The sequence below is a fragment of the Ranitomeya imitator genome, chromosome 2, assembly GCF_032444005.1.
Source record: "Ranitomeya imitator isolate aRanImi1 chromosome 2, aRanImi1.pri, whole genome shotgun sequence".
In the NCBI taxonomy this organism is placed as follows: domain Eukaryota; kingdom Metazoa; phylum Chordata; class Amphibia; order Anura; family Dendrobatidae; genus Ranitomeya; species Ranitomeya imitator.
In genome coordinates this window covers 823,878,757-823,899,802 of record NC_091283.1, presented here as the reverse complement: position 1 = coordinate 823,899,802, position 21,046 = coordinate 823,878,757, and the positions used below count along the sequence as shown (strand labels likewise).

General features: G+C 42.4%; 1 protein-coding gene across 1 annotated transcript in view; it reads right to left on the bottom strand.

Annotated features, from left to right (window-relative positions):
• HPSE2 (heparanase 2 (inactive)) overlaps positions 1-21,046 on the bottom strand; it is a 306,115-nt gene that overhangs the window by 202,956 nt on the left and 82,113 nt on the right. The window lies entirely within an intron of this gene.

The following is a 21,046-nucleotide window of genomic DNA, read 5'->3' as shown; positions in this document are numbered from 1 at the left end:
ACCTCCTCCTCCTGTACAATGGCTGATAACACCTTTATATACAGTAGATAACACAGGATCTGCCATTCACAATAGGTGATGTCACAGCTCACCTCCTCCTCCTGTACAATGACTGATAACACCTCTATATACAGTAGATAACACAGGATCCACCATTCACAATAGGTGATGTCACAGCTTACCTCCTCCTCCTGTACAATGACTGATAACACCTTTATATACAGTAAATAAGACAGGATCCACCATTCACAATAGGTGATGTCACAGCTCACCTCCTCCTCCTTCCTACACAACAACCTCTACACAGATCAGAGCATGCCTAGAAAGCTCTCCTATAGAGGTGGGTGAATCAAAGTCAGTTTATTACTTTGTGGGTCCATGTAGCCTGGAGGCCAGTGTTAAAGTTGCATGATTTTTAAAATTAGTTTTGATTTAATAGTAACATGGAAAGCTAAAAAACTAAAAAAAACTTGATTGAAACAATAGATCGTTTTATGATGACAAATCCCCTTTAAACTCAAATCCGTGCCACACGATTGTTCTTTTTGTACCATTAAGTGGGAAGAACCTTCTGGTTTTAATAACTTCCAATGCGGAGTTCAATGGGAGAACATAATTGAATTTAAACTCCAGCCTTTATTAATGCCAGCTTCTAGAGGAATGTTATCTTTTGTTTTAATTTGAGCCTTTTCACTTCTTAAGAAAAATACAAGGAGAATTAAAGTGATGGGAATCAGGAATGTATGTGACACATTCAGTGAGAATGGAAAAAAGCCAACCCCTCCGGCGGAGTGCACACATGACCTTGAGCAATTTCGCCTCCTGTTTTATTCTACGACTATTAGGCAGATAAAGCTAATTGTGCTTATGTCTAGGAAAGGATCCCATTCTCTACAGCTAATTACTATCACATTCGTGTCTTCATTTATCAAAGATGGGCTACTGTGAGGTTGGCTCCTGAAATATCACACATTCTGAAACAGCAGAAACATCCTGACTCCATTATATTAGATGCTAACCATTTACAGTCCTGCTGAATAAAAAGCATTTACCGAAAATAGGGAATCAATAAAGCAGGTAAAATGGTGAATGAAAGCACCCAAACAAGTGTGCATCAAGACCCCCTAAAAGTACCGTGCCATAGGGGATATAGCTTTGGGAGATGTGGACTTTTAAGACGTTCTCCAGGAATAGAAAAAAAAGAACAAATGAAATGTCATTATAAATAAATTCCCAATACCTTTAATTAGCCAATTATAATTGTTTAGATTATGGAGATAATTACTATAGAATTAAAATTGGCGCCATGTTGTTACACCGACACAAGAGTGGTAAAGGGAATCTGTGACCAGAACAGCATAATATAGAGACAGAGACCCTGATTCCAGCGATGGGTCGCTTACTGGGTGTTAGGGCTAGCGGAACGCACCGAGTATAGGAAAGAAACAACAAGGTGCGTTCGCAGCCCGGGGTCCACCGTGCAGAGATATCTGCTGCAAAGTAATTGGCGGCACTATATGGCGGTATAAGCGAACTCTGTTAACTTCACAGAATTGCAAAGATATGAAAGCGCTGTGCCCTGTTAACCTCACAGAGGATCACAGCTACCTAACTGAGCAAAGCAAAGAGTGGTCATGCAGTCAGCATAGCACACAAACAACTCACCGGAGGTGTCGGTATTCTAGGGGCTTATTTCATCCGGGCCCTGAATCCAAGCATACAAAACTCCTCTCCGGAGGTGCCAGTATTCTAGGGGCTTATTTCAGCCAACCCTAACCACATGCAGACATGACCACCAAGTAGCAAAGCTCATAACACAGGTTGATACTAGTGCATGGCTGTGCGGCCATGCAAACCTTTTATAGCTGCAGCAGACAAGGACCTTCCTAGTGGTCCAATGGGAACTGCCACAGGGCCTGAGCGTGTGACCCCCGATCTCCAATGAAAGATCCTCCCGTGGGCATGCTCAGTGTGTGCAAAGCAGGACTTAGTCCCAGAAAAGCCTGCTCGCCGCTGACCAGTGCAGGCTACAACAGCAGAGCCTGGAAAGGCAGCAGTAACGCTTTGCACAGTATCAGACTGAGTGAGACGCTGGGACCGATTCCTCCACTGAGCAGGTTCCACTGCGGCTGATGCAGAATGGGAGACCGCAGCAGACATAGCTCGAGATTCCCCCTGTGCAGCGGCAGGAACTCGACTCCTAACACTGGGCTGCTTGGTGTAATAAACCTGCTATGAGGTAGTCCTCTATATTCATGAGCTCTGTATAACTCCCCTCCCCCACCATTCCAACTGATTGGCAGCCTTCTTCCTATGCACAGTTTACACAGAAAGCTTACAATCTGTAGTGTAGGTGTAGCTCAGAATTCAGAGAACTGGTATATTATTATTATTACTTTTTATTTTACTCACTTATATAGCGCCATAAATTCATCAGCGCTTTACATACATTACCGGCACTGTCCCCGATGTGGCTCACTATCTAAATTCCCTATCAGTATGTCTTTGGAATGTGGGAGGAAATCGGAGAGCCTAGAGGAAACCCACGCAGATACACGCAAAGAACATACAAACTCCTTCAGATGTTGTCCTTGGTGGGATTTGAACCCAGGACCCCAGTGCTGCAAGGCTGCAGTGCTTACCACTGAGCCACCAGATAGGCATTGGACAGCAGTGTGAACAGCCTCCTCTCATGCCAGCTCTCCTGCTATCTCCAGTATTACTATAGATCAGAAAGAAAGTGTGAAAAGTAGTGTGAGAAGCCTTTTCTTACCTCAGCATTCCTGATATCTCCATTATTAGATTAGATAGACTGGGTGGACAGCAGTGTGAGCAGCCTCTTCTTACCTAAGCTCTTCTGGAATCTCCAGTATTAGATCAGTTGGACAAGGTGGACAGCAGTGTGAGCAGCCTCTTCTTACCTCAGCACCCCTGGTATCTTTACAATTAGATCAGATAGACAGGGAGGACAGCAATGTGAGCAGCCTCTTCTTACCTCAGCACTCCTGGTATCTTTACAATTAGATCAGATAGACAGGGAGGACAGCAGTATGAGCAGCCTCTTCTTACCTCAGCACCCAAGGTATCTTTACAATTAGATCAGATAGACAGGGAGGACAGCAATGTGAGCAGCCTCTTCTGATCTCAGCACCCCTGATATCTTTACAATTAGATCAGATAGACAGGGAGGACAGCAATGTAAGCAGCCTCTTCTTACCTCAGCACTCCTGGTATCTTTACAATTAGATCAGATAGACAGGGAGGACAGCAGTATGAGCAGCCTCTTCTTACCTCAGCACCCATGGTATCTTTACAATTAGATCAGATAGACAGGGAGGACAGCAGTGTGAGCAGCCTCTTCTTACCTCAGCACCCCTGATATCTTTACAATTAGATCAGATAGACAGGGAGGACAGCAGTGTGAGCAGCCTCTTCTTACCTCAGCACCCCTGGTATCTTTACAATTAGATCAGATAGACCGGAAGGACAGCAGTGTGAGCAGCCTCTTCTGACCTCAGCACCCCTGATATCTTTACAATTAGATCAGATAGACAGGGAGGACAGCAGTGTGAGCAGCCTCTTATTACCTCAGCACCCCTGGTATCTTTACAATTAGATCAGATAGACAGGGAGGACAGCAGTGTGAGCAGCCTCTTCTTACCTCAGCACCCCTGATATCTTTACAATTAGATCAGATAGACAGGGAGGACAGCAGTATGAGCAGCCTCTTCTTACCTCAGCACCCATGGTATATTTACAATTAGATCAGATAGACAGGGAGGACAGCAGTGTGAGCAGCCTCTTCTTACCCTAGCACCCTTGGTACTTTTGAAATTAGATCAGATAGACAGGGAGGACAGATTGGAGGTGTCCACATGCTCTCAGCACCTATCCTATTAACATTTTAGGACAGATTGTTGTCAGTGTAGCTAGGCGGTGGCTATTTTAATTATATAGTGACTACCTCTCTAGACAAAAAGAGTGTGCTTTGCTAATTAAAGGTTTTTATGAATTTATAATGCCATTTCCTTTAATTATGTTGTTTCATTCCTGCAGAACCCTTTTAAGAACATACTAATATTTTCAAAATAAATTCACAAAGGTTTCTCGATTGTTACATATCAGTAAATTCGGCATCAAAATTTGCATGCTACATGTGTGGATTTTGTTGTGGGTCTACTTCCAAATACACTATGGAAAAAGTCCTCAGCAATGTGAAGTCAGCTTTGACTCCAGAGCTGAGCCCTCACCATACCATACCGCAGCCAACACCTACGTGTAACAGCAGCGACCAGAGTTTACTTCAATCTCTTCTGTTGGAAGGGGTTGTCCTTTTTAAGAAAATCATTCTCGGCTGCAGGTTTGTTATAAAAAATAAAAAGACACGCCCTACACACCATCCCTGTGTCCAATGCTGAATTTCTTGCATGGCTCCCAGTCTCAGCAACAATCCCGCCAATCAATGAGCCCAGCAGCTCTGCCCATGTAGATGGAACACCTCACTCACACCTTTGAGCTTGCTGGATGGCGTACAATCACTTTAAACATTTAAATGCTGCAGGCAATCACAGACAGCAGCATTTCAATGGTGCAACAAGCACCGAAATGACTATATGTTGACTGAGTAATGAAAAAGTTACTCTCATGCTCAGTCATCATGAGCGCACCGATGCCGGCTTCATGTAGTGCGCACCTGATGATTGACAAATCAGGACAGTGCCATGGCTGAGTCATAGAATCATAGAATGGAAGAGTTGGAAGGGATCTCCTGCGTCATCTGGTCATCAGGTCCAACCCCCTGCTCAAACCAGGATTCACTAAATCATCCCAGACAGATATCTGTCCAGTCTCTCTGTGAAGACTTCCATGGAAGGAGAACTCACCACCTCTCGTGGCAGCCTGTCCCACTCATTGATCACCCTCACTGTCAAAAAGTTTTTTCTAATATCTAATCTGTGTCTCCTCCCTTTCAGTTTCATCCCATTGCTTCTATTCTTTCCTTGTGCAAATGAGAATAAAGATGATCCCTCTACACTGTGAAAGCCCTTCAGATATTTGTAGACAGCTATTAAGTCTCCTCTCAGTCTTCTTTTTTGCAAGCTAAACATTCCCAAATTCTGTAAACGTTCCTTGTAGGACATGGTCTGCAGACCGGTCACCATTCTGATCGCTCTTCTCTGAACTTGCTCCAGTTTGTTGATGTCTTTTTTAAAATGTGGTGCCCAAAACTGGACACAGTATTCCAGATGAGGTCTGACCAAAGAGGAGTAGAGGGCAATAATGACTTTGCGTCATCTAGACTGTATGCTTCTGTTAATACATCCCAGAATTGTATTTGCCTTTTTTTGCTGCTGCATCACACTGTTGACTCATATTCAGTTTATGATCTATTAGTATACCCAAGTCTTTTCACATGTGCTGTTGCTTAGCCTTATTTCTACCATTCTGTATATGCTTTTTTCATTTTTATTGCCCAGATGTAGCACTTTGAATTTTTCCTTGTTAAAAACCATTCTGTTAGTTGCTGCCCACTGCTCCAGTTTATTTATATATTTTTGAATCTTCTCTCTCTCTTCTCTAGTATTAGCTCCCCCTCCTAGCTTTGTGTCAGCAACAAATTTAATCAGTTTACCCTCAATTCCTTCATCTAAATCATTGACAAAGATATTGAACAATACAGGGCCCAGGACAGAACCTTGTGGTACCCCACTTGAGACATTCTTCCAACTGGATGTGCAGCCATTTACAATGACTCTTTGGGTCCGATCACTAAGCCAGTTACGAATCCACCTAACAGTTGCCGTGTCCACTCCATACTTAGTCATTTTTTTCAATAAGGATTGTGTGAGATACTTTGTCAAATGCTTTGCTGAAGTCACTGATCAACACTTTGCCTCCTATGCTGCAACCAGAGCCAATTTGCCTCTGTAGCATTGTAGGTGTGCAGGGGGACTGAAGCTCTGGGATACAGCACTTTGGTCATGTTGAGAGTGGCGCTTGCAAACTCTTTAGCAAAGACATTGAAAGCGCTGCCCTCCTTGCATAGCAAAAAGAGCCACTTCTGATAGACTGTCGAAGAGGCCGGTAACCTTGGCAATAAACAATAGAATTAAAAATTGTTCCATTATTGAGACCGGAGATAATTTTTATTCTCATTGCACAATGTTGGCAAATAATCCACTACAGGATGCAAAGTGTGAAGGCAGGCTTAACCTTTCCACGGTTATTGGTGGCCTATGATTTTTATGCAGAGACTTTATAATTAGTGATGAGTGAGCGTGCTCGCCACTCAAGTGAGCATCATCGGGGTGCTTGGGTATGCATCAAGTACCGCAAGTGTTGGAGCGCTATGCTCGAATCCCCGCCCTGCATATTTTACGTCTGTTGGACAGCCAATAAACATGCAGCGATTGCTTCTGTATGGCGGGAAATCCCTGCATGTTTTTTGGCTGTCTAAAAGCCGCAAAACATGCGAGGCAGGGACTCGAGCACGGCGCTCAGACACCAGCGAAACTCGATGTGTACCCAATCATCCGAATGTTCACTCGAGTGGCGAGTACGCTCGCTCTTCACTATCTATTATCTTTATCTGGTCTTTTGGGCCAAACATACCCTGGTATTGGGGCTATGGGGGGGGGTTTGCTAAGAAAAATGAAGGTAAAATTAGAATGCAGTGCAATGATTACATACTATAAAAATGTAGGTTCATTAGTACGTACAGATGAAAAGTATGACATATGTAAACTCCAACAAACTGGCTACATGACTTATAATTAGACAAAGCTAAATAATATAACTCAATTAGGTAATAAAGTTACGTTAACATAATCAGGATGTTGGAATAATATCATACACGTAGGATTATATATATACTCGTGTCTGCAGCTGATTTACAGTATTGTTACTGCTGTCTTTGCGTATCCTCTTGCATTGTCTTTTTAGAATCTTTTGTAGAAATCGTTCCATGATGCACAAGTCGACCATGTCAAATGAAAGTCAAAACCCAGTTAAGTGTTTTTAGCTGGTTTGCTTTTGTGGTTTTTTGTTTGGGGAAGAAATAACTGTTTATTCTTCCTTCTAAAGAATTATCTGTCTGCTCTATCCCGTCTGTTTCAGTAAATACTTATATTCCACACGGGACATCTTTTCTTCAAATTTTAAGTTCTTTTGTTTCTCCTGCAAATTTATGATGCTGGATGGCACCATTCACCTCATCAATGGGGACTTCGATTTGTGTACGACATTCGTACAGGTAGAATTGTGTCAAACGACACACGACACATGCAGCTATCTGCAAGGAACTGAGCATGCACTGCAGTTATGTCTGGGCAGAAAATTCACGTGGCCATATGAATTCGACCAGAAACCGTGTAGCGATGCTTTCGATAGACAAGAAAAAATCTAATACAGCTATCAATTTATTTATACTTTTCATGGAGGAATAACAGAGTAACAACATAAATTTCTTAAAAAAGATCCTTCAGAAATGTTATTTCTGAAGAGGGATATTGTTGTTTTTCATTTTGGTTTATTACAGGAGAACAAAGGCTTTGGTGGAATAGGCGTTTAGTGAGAATAACTGTGTTTGTTATTTTTAAATAAAAAGTAAAAGTGTGTTTTGTTTTATTTCTAATAAATTTCTAATAAAAGTCTTTATTCTGGCTGTGTCTTTATTTACCATATAACTATAGGATTAGTAATGGACAGGTGTCTTATAGACATCTCTCCATTACTAAGCTGTGGGCTTGATGTCACATGACAATAGAAAGGTGACATCAACCCCACAAATATGAAGCCAACTTGCCACCGCTACAGGGCAAGTGGGAAGAGCCGGGCAAAGCGCCAGAATTGGAGCATCTAATAGATGTGCCTTTTCTGGGCAGCTGCAGGCTGCTATATTTAGGCTGGGGGGGGGCAATATCCATGGCCCCTTGACAGCCTGAGAATACCAGCCCCCAGCTATGAGCTTTAGCAAGGCTGGTTGTCAAAAATGGGGGGGACCCCACATAGTTTTTTTTAATTATTTATTTCAATAATTAAAAAACATGGTGTGAAGACCCCTCTATTCTTGATAACCAGCCTAGTTGAAGCTGATCGCTGAGGGTTGCAGCCCCCAGCTGTGAGTTTTGCCTGGCTGGTTATAAAAAATACAGGGGAACCCACACTGGTTTTTTTTTATTTTTTATTTACAGCGCACGAGCCAGCTAATGAATGAATACACCCATCCGCTGCTTCTGCTCTCGCTGTATATCTCCGATCACAGTTGAGCGCTCACGCTGTCTTTTGACAGCATGGGGACTGCGACTCTGACCGGCGGGGATGATTTCACCGCCGATCAGAAGCGGTGTTTGCCGCACTGTCATGCACATGACAGCATGGCAAACACTGAATGTTCGGGCGCCCCTTATTCAAGTGAATGGGGTCCGGGTTCGGGTCCGGGTACTGTTCTGGTACCCGAACTTTTTGTAACAGTTCGGCCGAACCCGCCGAACCCGAGCATCCAGGTGTCCGCCCGTCTTTAAATAGGATCCATCATTCACAACAGGTGATGTCACAGCTCACCTCCTTCCTTTCCCTGCACAATGACCTCTGCACAGACCATAGAACATGCCCATAACACTCTCCTATAGAGGTTAGTGTTCAGAGCCTGGTTATTGCTGCTTATAGCTCTTGTGGCTGATGTAAAGTATATATCTAAATGCTTTTAACAGCAATTGGAGCTAAATGGCCAATCCCATAATGATGATCAAAAAACAGAATTAATATAATTCAGCAATCAGAAAATAGAAACAAATTAGAAACAAAACTTATCAGTGTCTGCTTTTAAGTTTAAAAAATGATATAGATATTCTTTTTAACAAGACTTTCTGAACTGGATTTTATTCTTCCCCCAAACTCTCAGTATCAATGCATAGCTCTGGAGACTTATATGACTGCACGTACCCATCCTGTATGAATTGTGTTGTTGAAGACATCTTGAAGTAATAAGTTCCCCCTTGCTGACACCTCTTCAACACCTAGTAAATCTGACCTTTTCTTTCATCTGTCACTACACCGCATCACATGACCTGGTAAGCCGTTTACAGATTGCGTCCAAATCTCACTATTTGCTACAAGGAACATGTGCTCCTTGAAATTGATTACTGATATTACAAGTGTTTAAATCTATTTCCCATCACCTTCAGATTTGGGGGTCAGTTGACAGGAAGTCATTGAGCTGTCATGGAAAACTCCTAATGCAATTTATTATCAATGCTATAACTACATGAGGCCGCCGCTGAAACGCAATCCGTCCTTTCTGTATTCTATTTTCTTCGGACTTCTTTGAACAGATCAAAGCTGAAATATTAGTATTTATTAGAGTTAAATAACTTCACTAATGCGGTGGTTATGTATGACAAGTGCAATTACTGGGATACACTAAATCTCTGATTTATGGATTGTTTCACAATAATGTATCTCAGAATGCAGAAAAAAATATCCAGGAGGGAATGCCGAAGAGTATATCCAGCAATCTGTATTAAAGGGCGCCAACAAAACGTAAGGCTAGAGAGCTACTAGATACAGTGTAAGGAAAACTGGGCAACATAATGCAAAAACAAGGCACATCCAATAATCACATCAAATCTATAGAATATAGAATATATACATATAGAATATATATATATATATATATATAGATATATCTCTATAACTTTTTTGAAATCTTACAATGTTTACACTTTTCATTGGAGCTATTTATTACAATGAAAGGTAACATCTCTAAACACAGCTGATAACAGTCACAGTTTACCTCCTGAATACTGACTAATAGCACCTCTATATGGAGTGGATAACATAGGATCCACCATTCACAATAGGTGATGTCACAGCTCACCTCCTCCTGTACAATGACTGATAACACCTCTATATACAGTAGATAACACAGGATCCACCATTCACAATAGATGATGTCACAGCTCACCTCCTCCTGTACAATGACTGATAACACCTCTATATGGAGTAGATAACACAGGATCCACCATTCACAATAGGTGATATCACAGCTCACCTCCTCCTCCTGTACAATGACTGATAACACCTCTATATACAGTAGATAACACAGGATTCACCATTCACAATAGGTGATGTCACAGCTCACCTCCTCCTGTACAATGACTGATAATACCTCTATATACAGTAGATAACACAGGATCCACCATTCACAATATGTGATATCACAGCTCACCTCCTCCCCTCCTATCAGTCATCGTAAACACCTCTACATTTGGTAGATAAAACAGGATTGACCACTCACAATAGGTGATGTCACAGCTCACCTCCTCCTGCATCATGAATGATATCACCTCTGTATATAGTAGAAAACACACACATGCTCTCCATGGATGTGTCGTGACTGTCACACAGCCACGACACATGCAGCTGTGGCGCCGATCAGCTGATCGGCCGATGCGATCCAGGAAGTCGGGTTCCCCCTGCAGCTTATTTGGCAAGCGCTATAGCTTGCCGAATAAGAGTGAACCCGAGCAAATTTGCTCATCTCTAGTCATTATGATCACTGTTGTGAATTCCGCTCTTGGGCTCCCTCCGGTGGTTGTAAGTGGCACTTTTGTGAGTTCTGCTCTTGGGCTCCCTCCGGTGGTTTTAAGTGGAATGGCTGCTCCTTGGATTTAGCAGTCAGCAGCTGCTTCCACTGATTGTCTATTCTGCTCGGCTATTTAGCCTGGCTCTTTCCTTCAGCTTGTGCCACTTGTCAATGGTTCCTGGTTGGATTCACATCTCTTTGGATTTCCCTGTTATCCTGACCAGTTCAGCAAAGCTAAGTCCTTGCTTGCTCTTTTCTGTCCACAGGTTGTGGACTTATCCGTTCTGTGCTTTCTATGTTTGTCCAGCTTGTCAGTATGAATTAATTCAGTGAAGCTGGAAGCTCTGGGAAGCAGATTTACCCTCCACACCTTTAGTCAGGTGTGGAGATTTTTGTAAACTCTGTGTGGATTTTTTGTAGTGTTTTATACTGACCGCACAGTATTCCATCCTGTCCTATCTAGCTAGCTAAACTGGCCTCCTGTGCTCATCCTGGTTTCATTCTGTGTATGTCTTTTCCCTCTCCACTCACAGTCATTACTTGTGGGGGGCTATCTATCCTTTGGGGATTTTCTCTGAAGCAAGATAGTTTTCCTGTTTCTATCTTTAGGGGTAGTTAGATCTTAGGCTGTGACGAGGTGCCTAGGGAGTGTCAGGAGCATCCCACGGCTACTTCTAGTGTTGTTTTGAGCTTAGGGACTGCGGTCAGTACAGGTACCACTTCCTTTAGAGCTCATCCCATATTGCTCCTAAACCACCAGATCATAACAGATCACTGCACTAGATTAATTCATTGGGGAGTGTAGTTTGTAAAATGAGTTCACATATAGGAGGTTTCTGCTGTTCTGGCACCTCAAGGGCTCTGCCAATGTGACATGGCACCCTCAAACCATTCCAGTAAAATCTGAACTCCAATATGGCACCTCTTCCCTTCTGTCATTTGCACTGTGCCTCAAATGTAGTATTCCCCCACATATGGGGTATTGACATACCCAGTTGAAATAGCACAACTTGATGGTGCAATTTCTCCTGTTACCCTTATGAAAATGCTAATTTATAAACTTCTGTGAAGCAACTGGGGGTTCAAGGTGCTTAACACACATCAAAATACATTCTTTGAGAGGTCTAGTTTCCAAAATGGGGTCACTTGTGGGGGGTTTGCACTGTTTAGGCACAGCAGGGGCTCTCCAAATGGGATATGACGTCCGCTATTGATTCCAGGAAATATTACATTCAAAAAGTCAAATAACGCTCCTTAAATACCAAGCCCTGCCGTGTACCCAAACAGTAGTTTCCTCCCTCATATTCGGTATCGGTGTACTCAGGAGAAATTGCACAACAAACTGTATGGTGCAATTTCTCTTGTTACCCTTATGAAAATTCAATATTTTGTGCTAAATAGATATTTGTGGGGAAAATTATATTTTTTTTATTTTCATGGCTCAACGTTATACACTTCTGTGAAGCACCTGGGGGTTCAAGGTGCTCACCATGCATCTAACTACATTCCTTGAGGGATCTAGTTTCCAAAATGGGGTCACTTGTGGGGGGTTTCTACTGTTTAGGTACATCATGGGGTCCCCAAATGGGACACGACGTCAGCTAATGATTCCAGGGAATTTTACATTCAAAAAGTCAAATGACGCTCCTTCCCTTCTGAGCCCTGCTTTGCGCCTAAACCGTAGTTTTCTCCCTCATATTTGGGTATTGTCATACCCAGGAGGAATTGCACAACAAATTGTATGGTGCAATTTCACCCTTATGAAAATGCAATATTGTGTGCTACAAGCCACAGCATGTCAATTTCTGTTGCAGAGATGCTAGTCCCCACAATGTTTATTTCCACAATAGAATGTATTGGATGCGGTAACTCCGCATTGTTCAATGAACACATGTGCCCTGTAAAAAAGAAAAATAATAAACAACCATATCCCTCTCCTGTCCGATGTTAAGATAATTCATACTGTACCACTGCGATCTGGATGATTTGGTTATCGGTCACATTAGTGAGGCTACCGCTATCCCCACCAGCTGAAACACACTGACAAAGGAGTGTAATCTCTCCTGTCAGTGTCTAGCACTGAGCTCCAGTGAGAAAGTTCACCAGAATTCAAGGCTGAACACAAGTGAACTCACTTACGCCACCGCTGTATGAGAACTTTTTCATGCAGCGAGCAGTGCGATAAGTGAGGTCACCGGGATTCATTGGGTTTGAACTCCGGTGAACTTTCTCATGGGAGTTCAGCTCTAGACACATCAGGAGCGATTATGTCAGGGTGCGCTGGCCGGCGGGGATAGCGGTTGCATCACTGATGTGACCGCTATTGAAATTATCCAGATTGTCGTTTGACAGTATGGATTATATTCATGTTCAACAGGTGAGGGATATGGTTGTTTATTATTTTTCTTTTTTTACAGGGGGACATGGGCATCGGTGGATTATTTGTAAGGTGAGAATTTTTGTTGTATATTATTTTCAGGTTTTTTTTTACAAAGGACAAAGGCTTCAATGGAATAGACGTAAGGTGAATATAAACTTTGCTTTTTTATTTTTATTTCAAATAAAGGAGTCTGTATCTTTCTTTGAAGTAAAGGATTTTATTCTGGCTGTGTCTTTTTTTACAATCTAATTATGCAGTTAGTATGGTTAGTAATGAGGGCATCTTATAGACGCCTCTCCATTACTAACCTATGGGCTTGATGTCAGCGGCCATAAAACAGCTGACATCAACCCCAAAGTCATTACCTCACTTGCCACCGCACCAGGGCAAGTGGGAAGAGGCAGGCAAAGCGCCAGAATTGGAGCATCTAACAGATGAGCTTTTTCTTGGGCAGCTACAGGATGCTATTTTTAGGCTGGGGGGTAATATCCATGGCCCTTTACCAGCTTGAGAATACCCGCCCCAACTGTCTGCTTTAGCAAGGCTGGTTGTAAAAAATGGGGGGCCCTTTGCCGTTTTTTAAATTATTTATTCAAATCACTTAAAAAAACAGCGTGGGGACCCCTCTATTCTTGATAACCAGCCATGATAAAGCTGACAGCTGAGGGTTGCAACCCATGTAGTTTTCTTTCTATTTATTTAATGCCTTGCCTGCTCTCACTGCTAGTCTCCTGAATGGACACTCACTTCAGGAGACTCTCCAATGTTTTCCCAGATTTCAACTCCATGAAGGAAGAAAAAAAAAAATTTCTGCTTGGGTAAGAAGAGAGCATGGTGGAGATTCCATAGGCAGCAAGAAAGACAACTATGATATGCCATGGACTTGCACAGCCCCCACCCTGGTTGTGCCCACCAGCAAAACTAATGTGTATTTAGTCCTGCCAATAAAGCTTACTTGAATTTGAATTGAATTAGATAGATAGATAGATAGATAGATAGATAGATAGATAGATAGATAGATAGATAGATAGATAGATGGATAGAATTATAGATAGATATTTTTTTTATATTTTTGGAAAAAAAGTGTAACAGCACACTATATAAACAGTGGGTGCACAGGTCTCCCACGCAAATTATCCATAATTTGCCATATAGAAGCAACAAAGCAGGCAACACTTCAATATTTACCCAAAAATAATAATAGTCAATGGTGCATCTAAAGTGCTTATCACATAAAGTGCTAAGTGATACTATTTAATTCTATCAATAATACATATATCATGTTCAATTGTTAGATTGTTACATCTGTGTTCAGTTATCATTGGAATACAGATGTAACAATATCACCTAGGTGTCCATTACTATATTACATATCCAGATGGACATACACATCGATCTCGGCGTCCGTAAGATCCTGTTGCACATGACTCAGCGTGTCATCATCATGTCATTAGTTGATTAGCCAATAGATGTGTGGATGTGGTGGAATTCACCCGCGAATGCGCTTAGGAGAGAAAGGGACTTGTCAGCCCCTCCAGGAAAATGGCCTCTAGGAAAATAGCCGCCGTTGCCAAGATCTCAATCTGCGAATGCGCCGCTTCTGGCACCCATTTCCTGGGAGGCCACCCATTCCAGCAATGGAAGTGCAGGGGCTCCAGGCTTTCATAAAATGTCGGCGGAGCCCCCGCACCACAGAGCACTGCCGAATACTGCGGCACCAGCCTGGGAAGGGAGTGTGATCATCGCCCTGCAGCATTGGACTGACGCAGAATCGCCCAATTCCTGCTGCCACCACACTACTTGTAAGTATATTCCGACTATAAGACGCACCCCCATTTGAATGGAAAAAAGAGTGTCTTATAGTCTGAAAAATACGGTAGATGGATAGTTCGATTCATAGATAAATATATTAATAGATAGATAGATAGGTAGATAGATAATAGATTCATAAATAATAGATAAATAGATAGGTAGATAGAAAGATATGAGATAGATAATAGATAATTCATAGATAATAGATATAGATAATAGATAGATAGATAGATAGATAGATAGATAGATAGATAATAGATAGATAGATAAACAGATAGATTCATAGATAGATAATAGATAGATAGATAGATAATAGATAGAAAATAGATTCATAGATAGATAGTTAGATGTGTGTAACTAAGTCAAATTACAGAATATAGCTTCTTTGAACATGGCAGACGCCTTAATTAAAAGTCTTCAATAACCTACATTTTACCAAGAACAAGCAAAACCCTGAAGATTAGCAGCAGAAATCCTTCCTTTGTCACAGGTGCTTATTATTAGCGGAGGTGATTTACTACCCTCAATACTATTTGAACCTTCCAGATAGTGGGAATTGAGGATAAGTGTTCTTGAAGTTTCTGCCCAATAGCACAGCCGCATCCCAACCACATTAGGGAGTTGAGGTTTCCCTTTTGGTTAATATCATGCAAACATACAATATATAATATTGAAAGGGCCATGACTTTGGTATATACTGAATTATACAAGTTTTCCATTCTGTCTAAATTGGTCAAATCCTTTCAGAATTACAGAGCTAAGTCCTGGGATTTGCAAACACTCTTAAATGTTGAACTTTGGATGAGAGTCAAAACGGCAATCAGCCTGCTGGATCTTAGGTAATATGTAGCTGTCAAAATGAAAGCATTAGGAACAGGCATGTTATGAGATTTATGGACCCGATGTATAAGTGTGGAGGACAGGTTGCTTATTAGACATTTTAGTGCAAGTAATTTATTGAATAAAGATGCGGTGAGAATCCTGAGAACCTCGTGTGGATAACTTTTTTATTAGATCAGGGCAGATAAATGGTATTCATGCAAACATTAGGGTTTGATATCGGCGTCATTCAGACACGTATAAAGCTGTGTATACACTGTAATGGTGACCAGATTCTCCTCCATCTGTGAGTACTGCACACCTTTGCACCAGAGGTCGACAAAACTAATCCCCTATTGATACATGTGGGATGAAGGGGATTCTGGAATTTCTATTAGTGTATGATTATGACCTGTCCTTTTCGAAGCAAGGAACGTCCACATTTAAGGGGTTGTACAGTTTGGAAAACACATTTTTGTATACAATTTTGTTAAATTATTATCTAATAAAAAAGGTTCCACTGATAGGGACCCTCATCTTTTTGATAGTGCCGGACTAGTCTGAGAGGATGGGACCCCATACTAATGATTGGCGGGGACTATAGGTCACTGGCCTACTAATTATGATAGGTAATAAATATAATTCATGGATAATACTGTCTAAGGTTAAGTTCCCATGATGTTTCTTCACTGCAGACCGTGCGCAGTGGCATTTACTGTGGATATCATTGCGAAGTAGAGAGGAGGATACTGGAGCTGCAAGGGTGATACTGGAGCTGCAAGGGTGATACTGGAACTGCAAGGGTGATACTGGAACTGCAAGGGTGATACTGGAGCTGCAAGGGTGATACTGGAACTGCAAGGGTGATACTGGAGCTGCAAGGGTGATACTGGAGCAACAAGGGTGATACTGGAGCAGCAAGGGTGATACTGGAGCAACAAGGGTGATACTGGAGCTGCAAGGGTGATACTGGAGCGACAAGGGTGATACTGGAACTGCAAGGGTGATACTGGAGCAACAAGGGTGATACTGGAGCTGCAAGGGTGATACTGGAGCAGCAAGGGTGATACTGGAGCAGCAAGCATGATACTGGAGCTGCAAAGGTGATACTGGAGCTGCAAGGGTGATAATGGAGCAGCAAGGGTGATACTGGAGCAACAAGGGTGATACTGGAGCAGCAAGCATGATACTGGAGCAACAAGGGTGATATTGGAGCAGCAAGCATGATACTGGAGCTGCAAGGGTGATACTGGAGCAGAAGGGTGATACTGGAGCAGCAAGGGTGATTCTGGAGCTGCAAGGGTGATATTGGAGCAGCAAGCATGATACTGGAGCAACAAGGGTGATACTGGAGCAACAAGGGTGATATTGGAGCAGCAAGCATGATACTGGAGCTGCAAGGGTGATACTGGAGCAGCAAGCATGATACTGGAGCTGCAAGGGTGATACTGGAGCAGAAGGGTGATACTGGAGCAGCAAGGGTGATACTGGAGCTGCAAGGGTGATATTGGAGCAGCAAGCATGATACTGGAGCAACAAGGGTGATACTGGAACTGCAAGGGTGATACTGGAGCATCAAGGGTGATACTGGAGCAACAAGGGTGATACTGGAACTGCAAGGGTGATACTGGAGCAACAAGGGTGATACTGGAGCAGCAAGCATGATACTGGAGCAGAAGGGTGATACTGGAGCAGCAAGGGGGATACTGGAGCAACAAGGGTGATACTGGAGCAGCAAGGGTGATACATACTGGAGCTGCAATGGTGATACTGGAGCAGAAGGGTGATACTGGAGCAGCAAGGGGGATACTGGAGCAACAAGGGTGATACTGGAGCTGCAAGGGTGATATTGGAGCAGCAAGCATGATACTGGAGCAGCAAGGGTGTTACTGGAGCAGCAAGGGTGATACTGGAGCAACAATGGTGATACTGGAGCTGCAAGGGTGATACTGGAGCAGCAAGGGTGATACTGGAGCAACAAGGGTGATACTGGAGCAGCAAAGGTGATACTGGAGCAGCAAGAGTGATACTAGAGCAGCAAGGTGTTATACTGTAGCAACAATGGTGATACTGGAGCTGCAAGGGTGATACTGGAGCAGCAAGGGGGATACTGGAGCAACAAGGGTGATACTGGAGCAGCAAGGGTGATACTGGAGCTGCAAGGGTGATACTGGAGCAGAAGGGTGATACTGGAGCTGCAAGGGTGATACTGGAGCAACAAGGGTGATACTGGAGCTGCAAGGGTGATACTGGAGCTGCAAGAGTGATACTAGAGCAGCAAGGGTGATACTGGAGCTGCAAGAGTGATACTAGAGCAGCAAGGGTGATACCGGAGCTGCAAGGGTGATACTGGAGCTGCAAGAGTGATACTGGAGCAGCAAGAGTGATACTAGAGCAGCAAGGGTGATACTGGAGCTGCAAGGGTGATACTGGAGCTGCAAGAGTGACACTAGAGCAACAAGGGTGGTACTGGAGCAGCAAGGGTGATACTAGAGCAGCAAGGGTGATACTGGAGCTGCAAGGATAATACTGGAGCAACAAGGGTGATACTCGAGCAACAAGGGTGATACTGGAGCTGCAAGGGTGATACTGGAGCAACAAGGGTGATACTGGAACTGCAAGGGTGATACTGGAGCAACAAGGGTGATACTGGAACTGCAAGGGTGATACTGGAGCTGCAAGGGTGATACTGGAGCAGCAAGCATGATACTGGAGCTGCAAAAAGAACTGTGAAAGAAAAAATACAGCACTAACTCTAAGCTGGGTATCAAATCACAAGTCACCTAAAAAAACAATACTTATATCTAACAAAGTCTAAAGACAGGGTGACCAAACAGAACATTTCGGCAAATTCCTCTGGATGTCACATATACTCGTCCTACTCCTTAGCCCCGGGGTAGGTCTTCTAACCCAGACTCCACAAAACATACTGAAAACGTTTTATATAAATGTGTAAACCAAACTTTTAATAAGAGGCTAGAGCGGCTTAAAATAGAAAAAAGATAAAGAATTGTTGAACATGCCTTGATACATTTTCTGTTGGAAGAAACTTTTGTTTTTGTAAGAAGAAAGTATAATCTTTATTTAAAAGAATCTCCGCTGATGTTTTTGAGTTGGCCATAATTGTATATTGACTGATTTGGGAGTTTAGTGTAATATTGTTGTACCCTCTCTCTGTTCTCTGTACATTTCTGGCAGATTTTGGCTAGGACTACTCAGCAAAGTTAGAGGCTACTCTCATAATTTTTTTTCCAGGTTAAAGTGCTAATACGTCAAACAGCTCTGAAACGTATACATCCTTCAACAATAAATAGAATTATAACTTCTAAATCACAAAGAAGCTGCAACAGCACTCACCGATCCTGGAGTTAGATAGTCCTTTATTCAAGCATGTGAGAAAACATCTTCACGGCTCGGGGTGGGGGGGTGTGTAATAATGACAGGAGTGTGCAGGGATCGAAGATGGCCGTTTCGCGCTGTGAGTAGCGCTTCTCGCAGCGCGAAACGGCCGTCGTTGATCCCTGCACACTCCTGTCATTATTACACCCCCCCCCCCCCCCCGAGCCGTGAAGATGTTTTCTCACATGCTTGAATAAAGGACTATCTAACTCCAGAATCGGTGAGTGCTGTTGCAGCTTCTTTGTGATTCACATGCTATTCAACTCCATGTTCCATGCGAGCACCTCTGATCAGCTGTCGGGCATCTGCTGTTGAAGTACACATCCAAATCTCCCTGGTTCTTTGGGCTGTGCTGCCCATCTTTTTTCTTTTTCCTTATTTGCTTTATTAGAATTGTAACTTCTGTCAACTCCAATGGAGGGCGGGCATTGCAGCCCAAGTGTGCCACATAAAGGAGTTTTCTAAGAAATATTCTTGTTTACTCTATAGGATTGCTGAAGTTAAATATAATAAAATGACCTTTATTCACCCGCCACAGATCCAGCACCGCCTCTCCACCACTGTCCTCAGTGTTTGTTGACAAGCTGCACTGATTTCATGACACCATTGGGCTCAGCGGACTCTTATCACCTACATTACCATCACCATTGTGCCGAAGTGATTGGTTCCACTGGCTGTAGTTGTGATATCACCGCAGAAGTCTTTAAAAAAGCAACAGCGAGCGGCAGAGAGGCAGCACTTGAGCAGCGGTGAGTAAGTAAAGTTCAGTTTGCACTTTTTAACCCCAGAAAGTCTATGAAATTAAACAAATATATATTTATTGGAAAATCATTTTTATAGTCACCAATCTGTATTGGCACCCTAGCTATAAAGGACATCACGACCGCAAGCCGGCCACATGTTGGCACTCATAGTGTAAAAATCTCCTAACAGAGTATCACAAAAAAACAGGAATTGCAATATGGCTGATAAAACACTTTACAGGTTGCAATCCACATCACCCCCCAGGTGGGCAAATATAAACACATATAGCACATACCTCTCCCGACAGTATCACAAAATCGTATTTTTTTTTTAAAGCTGAACATTTTGCACCACATAACTCAGATTTTATCGAGCCAGGAATAAATAGGCACACATCTATATATACTCATCTTTATGAATAAAAACTACTGTAAGCAAAATAATGTCAACACATTTCTCTTGAATCGAGTAATTTCACACTTAGTGTTTTTGATGAGGTTTTTTTCTGTAGGCTATTGCCATAAAAACTGCATTGAAAATGTGGTGCATTTTTAGGAGGTTTTCGATGCGATCTTTGGTGCTAAAACACTTTCCGCTCAATGGAGAAAAAGTGCAGCAAAAATGTTGATAGAATTGAGATGTTAGATTTTTAATAAAAATGCACAACCGGTAAATAAAATGCAAAGAAATTAAGATGTGAATGAGACTTTAGAAATCGTATCCATTTTGATTTCATTGTAAAACGTTGCATTTTCCTCATGTTAAAAAACGCGACGTGTGAACAAACCCAAAAAGGTAAAATTTGTTTAGCTCCTATGAACAACATTTTGTAGAAATAAGGCCCATCGGGTTTATTTACGCAGATACATGGGCATGCAAAAAGTAATCAAATACTGTCTCATTAGTAGCCACATTCCACCATCCATCGACTGAATTCCAAAAAGTTATTTAAGAATCCTTTTAACAATAGCGATTGTTATTATCTGTCCATAAAAGTATAATATCAAACAAGGGCGAAACAATAGCACAACTAGAGAACAAAAAAGGAGTTAAAGAGCATAAAGACCTTTGCATCTTGTAATTGGTGCTCGTTAATGGGTTAACGGCTGTCTGACCACTAACTTGTATGGTAATAAAAATTTATCACTTCCCTTCCACAAATACTGACTCCAGTGTATAGGGCTGTAAAATAAAGTAGCATTCATGCGCTTTCATTATCGGAAAGTTTATGTATTGATGCTCAGTTTATTGCACCTCCAAAACGAGGGCTAGTTGCTTCCCATTAGCTATAGCGCTGTATTTATTAG